This window comes from Gavialis gangeticus, unplaced genomic scaffold, assembly GCF_001723915.1.
Source record: "Gavialis gangeticus isolate Ggan-Ray unplaced genomic scaffold, GavGan_comp1, whole genome shotgun sequence".
In the NCBI taxonomy this organism is placed as follows: Eukaryota; Metazoa; Chordata; order Crocodylia; family Gavialidae; genus Gavialis; species Gavialis gangeticus.
Window position 1 is genome coordinate 12,997,143 of NW_017728994.1, and position 6,000 is coordinate 13,003,142.

Sequence of the window (6,000 nt, forward strand, 5' to 3'; positions counted from 1 at the left end):
TGTACAGCTGATTCTTTTTTAGTGTATAGCATTTTTTCACCTAAACCACTCCTGTCCTTATCAGTATACTGCAGAATGAAGTTCTACAGGCATGTCTGCACTGTCTCTATGCCAAGACTGAGAGCTCTGCCAAGAAACCCAGCCTTCCCAGTCACTCATGCTCAACACATGATAAATTTCAGAAATATGGCCTTTGTGTAAATCTCAGTCCCAATTATGAATCTCAGTGTCACTCTTAGGTTTTCTTTTGGGCATGCTCTCTCATGTGCTCACAGCTGCTCTAAGACAGCTATATTGCTGCATTTACAGGATTTCATGTGTGCTAAGCCAGAAAAAACAGATGGGGCACACTTCTTTGGGGGCTCCCAGGCTCAGCACATTTCTGCTGAGGGACATGCAAAGAATCACCCTCATCCTGACATCACTGAGCTGCTCAGAAGACTTTGATTGCACATTGGGCCTAATATGATTTCGAAACCAGGCACCCAGTCCTGCATGGGTAGGACTGTATTAGATTTTCTCCAACTGCAGTGAAAAGCAAGACGATCTCAAGCCACTGGTGTTTGTAACAGTGCCACCTTGCTTGCCAGCATAGAATATATTGTGGTCATAAAAGAATACATTTATTTCATCATAAACAGCATTTTTAAGAAGAAAAGGTCTAACCTTGGATTCCCATAAGCACGTTCAAATATCCCACATACCTCCAATCCAAGAAAAAGAAAAGTGAGACTGATGTATAATTTTTATCATTTGGAAGATGATGGGAGTTTGCCACCTTCTCTACCTTTCCACAGTGATCTCTCCCTCCTCCAGGGTCTTTTCCTAGCTCCAGCTGTCCATCTGAGATAAGCAGAGTGTACAAGGGGCACAGGATTGGGAAGAGGGGAAGCCTTGCCCAGAGGCAAAATCCCAGCTGGGGAAAAGAAAGGGAAAAAATAATGACTTACCTGTTCCAGGGGCCGAGAGGAGTGAGGAAGCTCGGGGCGGGAAACCGCCCATGCGGTTTGTAAGCCGCGCCCATATACAGCTGGGGCCAGGTGACATCTTGAGGAGACGCCACCCGGCAGAGATTAAAGGGGACCATGAAAGCACAGGAAGGCTGCCAAGGGCCAGAGAACCGGCAGGAACACACCAGTCAGGAGGGGACAAGCCACAGCAGATGGTAAACGGCAGTGGCAGCAGCGAGAGCAGCAATGGCAGCTGTGGAAGTGGCAGGGGATCCCTGACCTGGGGAAGACTGGGGGGGATCAAGGACGCTGGCTGAGAGGCCAGCAAAGGCAGCAGCAGCTGCGGTGGCTGTGGCAGCAGCAGTGAGAGCGGCGACAGCGGCTGCAGAAGCGGCAGGGGATCCCTGACCCAGGGAAGACCAGTAGAGATCAAGGACGCCAGCAGAGAGGCCGGCAAAGGCAGCAGCAGCAGAGACCGCAGCATCAGGAGCAGCGGGAGCGGTGGGAGATCCCTGAACCTAGGATCAGCAGGAATTGAAGATGCCAGCAAAGAAGCCGGGAGGGAAGCCAGTGGTGGTAGCCAGTGACGGAAGCAGGAGCAGCAGGGAACCCTGAGCCAGAGAAGCCCAGCGAGAGCCGAAGGAGCCGGCGGAGGGACCCATGGTAACTCCAGGGAGAACCGGCAGCCAAGCCTAATCATAGGCACCGGGGCCATAGCCCTGAGTGGAGGCAGGGCCTGGAGAGGGAAGGAGAGGGACCCCAGCTGGGGCTAAGGCATGGGTCCCGACCCGTAGGGTGCCTAAGGCCTAGGGCATCAAGGGTGCTAAGGGTGTACGGAGCTCACAGTGGGAGCTCTGTGTCCTTCAGCATCCTTCTCCCCCTTTTTTTTCCTTTCCTTTTGGCTATACCTCACCAGTAGCCACAGTGGTGGATTAGTTCATTTGGTGTCACGACGGGTGTTTCAGGGAAGAGGGATTTGGGGTCCAGGCAGTGGTAGTGGTCCCCTGTAGGGCCCGTTTATTGCCATCTCCTTTTGTGAGGGTAAGTGGGCGAAGTCCTCAGCACTAAGCGAGGGTGGCCAGGACCTTGTGAAAGAGAAGAGAGAGAGAGGCAGTGCAGGAACACACTGAGAGCAGGCGCTAAGGGCACCAAAGACAGGCCCAAAAACTGAAGGTCTCCAGGCCCACACACCAGAATTCGGCTGGGGCCCAGGCTGGCCACCATCGTGATGCGACACGGAGGCCACAGAAGACACCTGTGAGGGCTAACCGCAAACTAGACTTGGAGGCCCGTTTCACAAGGGTGGCGCTTGGCCGGTGTGTAGGGGAGGTTGGAGCCCTGTGAGCACCCGCTGAGATGCATGACGGCCCAGGAGGCAGCTCCAAAGGGGACCCCCTCCACTGAAGAGTCATTCAAAGTCAAGGCGGGTGAGTTAGAGGGTCTCCTGGAAAACAACCAAGGCATCCTCTGGGGGCCACACGTGGGATCCTGGCAAACAGGATCAACTGCCTGGGCAAAAGTGGCATGGGAGCATACAGTAGAGCAGAGACGGGCACACAGAGTTCTACAGCCAATGCATACATTGACAGACTCAGTAGGTACCCTTGTTTCATCCCAGAATTTAGAGACACTGGCCTCATACCCTGTCACTTATCAACCAGCACTCGAATACCAAGTGTGCAGACACCAAATAAGAATCTGAGGAATTCCATAATTTTGTAGCTTAGTTTATAAATGTGTGTGTGCTGTAGTATCAAAAGTTTTGCTTTGATCGCTATAAAAAATCTGAAACAGAGCAAGCAGCAGTTTCAGATACAGGTGACAGAAACAAATCCTCCAAAAACAGCTCATTTATCACTCTCAGTGAGAGCACAAGGCTAGAAAAAAATTGGAACACCATTCCCAGTTCACCTCTCTTCTACCCCACCAAAGTAAGACCTTGCCAGGCACTGACTCATCTTGTAGGCTCTGACTGTTTTCACCATCCTCCAGTTCCAACCCACAAAGCCTGAATTCAGCCTGCTGACTCACTGTCACAGTACCAGCCTTTTGCTACTTTGTCAAGCATAGACTCTAGTCAGTCTCCTAGGCTTCCATTTTCTCCCATCAAATTCTCAGATAAATCCTTTGACAAGCAGGAGATTAAGTGGCAGAAATACAATAGGAAAAAAGGGCCCACCAAGCCAGGTCAAAGTCCTGCAAGATAGACACTTTCTCCATCTCTATTACTGTTGACAGGAATGAGAGAAAGAAACCCTCTTCCTTCACTGCCCCACCTTCCCTTGCCAAATACAGCAGCATAATCCCTGTCCAAAATGTCATTGCTTGACCTCTCTCATTCCAACCCAAGAGCCACCATAATCTCCTAATATCTTCTCCTTTAACTGTAGCCCACTGTTGTGGCACTTCTTGAGGCAATCTGTTTTGATCTTATATATTTTTCGCCAAGAATTCCCATCTCCTTTAGAAGGGGACCATCTCCAGACTGTTTTCTCTTACCTCTGCTCATTGCAATAGGGGGTGGTGACATCACTGTAGTACTATTCCCCTTCCTTTATCCTCCCTCTTGTTCTCAGATTCCACCCCCTTCTCCCCACACCACATATCCACCAACAAGACATGGTTTCTCCCTGTTCCCCCAGCTCCCATATTGTGAGCAACTGGGATACCATGACCACCACTATTTGACCAAAGTGCCTATATAAGTACAAACTGTACAAAAGGCAAATTGTACAAAAAGCAAATTAGTATGAAAAAACTACATTGGGCAAAAGGCAAATTAGTATGAAGCCCATGCTTATACTGAAGTAACTGTAGGAACCCCATTTTTCCACTACCACAAACAGGGCCAGGCAAATGCAAATCCAATGGCTGTATCTCTGAACTGCATTGTGAACATACATTCCCCTAGAAAAACACTACTATACCCTAGTTTCTCTCACCAGAACCAAAACTGTCACATGTCTGTTTAGCCAATCTACAATGTGTTTGTCAGGCACTAGATGGCTGTAAAACATAACAACACTGACTTCTTGATATCTGGTCTCAGCAACAAAACCATGACCACCTGTCAGTCTGCTTTTCTTCATATCTGGCACATGCTCTCCAGAAAGTTACTGTCTTTGACCAAAGTTTCTGGATCACTGCAAACAGGCCTACTGAAAACCCCTCAGTGTCAGAGAACTCGCCAATATATTATTAGTGATCACAGTTACATTCCACAATTGATCACAAATTTCTCTGCCCATTTCCACGCTACATGTATCCTTTGTTCACTTCCAGTCTATCCCTTGACTCTCTTATCTTCCACATCATTTCCAAATCCTGAACTTCCTAGGTAACCATCTCCTCTTGCATTGCCATTCACAGCAGGTGCAAAAGAATACAGAACTATCAGCCAATGCTGGTTGACTTTCTAAGTTAGAAAGCACCGGTTTTGTCTTGTGCTGCCAGATGTGCAGCCAACAGGTTCTACTGTTTCTGAGGTTCTTGTCTGAGCAGCATCTCAGCTCTAGTGCTGGTACCAGTGAGGACTTCACATTCCCAGGAGATGTCTGTATCTCTGATGATTCTTGTTTTGCAGTGCAGGAAAGCTCATCTCCAAGCCTCTCCTACTGTATCCAATTTTCTGTTAGTTGACTCAAGCCACCCACTCTCCTCTCCTCATTCCTCATGCTCCAAGTTTCAAAATGTGAAGAAATAGCCTAAGGTTATCCATTCCCTGTCCTCATACTCCCATGCCATCTCTCAAGCACAGGAGCACGCACTAGGAGTCCCCCTTATTATTCCTTTCCACCTTGTGTAGGGAGGTTCTTCTACTCCTGTGTCAGAAACAGCTGGGCTCTGACCACTTCTTAATACTAACTTTCCTCAGGTTTTGGGAAATGGCTCTACATTGGCAAGAGGATGACTCAGTACTGTCTCTACCTCCTGTTCCATGTTAGCTGTCTTCACCAGACAGCTTGTAAGACCCATTGCTCGTCCAGGACCTCTCTCATCCTGAGATGAAACCAACTGGTACAAGCTTCAGCCTCACCAGAGGGTGGCCCCTGTGGACGTTCTAATTTCCATTTGCTCTGCAGTCACTAATCCACAGTATGTTATGGCTGTCTGTAGGGCTGCAGAGTTCTACCTCTGTACTACCCCTAGCATGGGTAATCCATTCACTACTTCTAGCTGAGCTTGTGGAGCTGAGGCTGAAAGTCACCTGCTTCTCGTAACAGCCAGTAAATGTCAGCTGAGTGAGTGGGGAAGTTTCTGCCTAACTTGGAACTTAGAACCAGGATTTAGGTTAGAATCGAGGGCATGGTCCTTGTCAGAACAGCATCCCTTTCTTTGAAGGAGTACTACAAAAAAGCCAGAGGCTTATGCAGGAGTCCAAGTCTCAGAAAAAGAACCAAAAAGGGAGCCGAGATTATTTGATGTGTAGGGGGCAGCAAAAGCCTTTGGAGGCAGAGGTCTTAGGAAGAACTAGTGGGCAGGACAGTTTACCTCACTTTGATTAATGAAAGTTTACACAGTTTACCCCATTTTGAGTGGCCCTTTTGTTTGACCAATACAGGTAATGAAAGAATAACGCTGCTTCAGGTAGCCCACTAGATGGTGAGTCTACCTCCCAGCTTTGATTTATGGGAACAGAAGGAAACAGCAAAGCTTTGGGATCTGACAGCAGCAGCTTCACAGGGCAGGTGCTGCTTTTGGATAAATGATCTCAGCCCTTAAATGGTCAAGCAAAGGTACTGCTACATAGCCCTGTTCAGAGCTTGACTCTGCTACTGTGGAATCAGGAGAGCAGGAGATATTCTCACAGTGCTTTGCTGAGAGTGAGAGACTTGGTTCACATATTCAGAATAAACTATATGTATTTATCACCTGAAACAAATTCCATGGGAACATTCAGACACACCTTTTCAGATGAGACAATTTGAGGTGGCTAACTGGCAAATTGGTTAAGGCACAAAGACTAGCTGTTAAGAGGGGGGAAGAAACCCCACTTTCTTCTCTTATAAGAAGCTCCTTCATTTAATCTCTCTCCTATATGTAAGTCTAG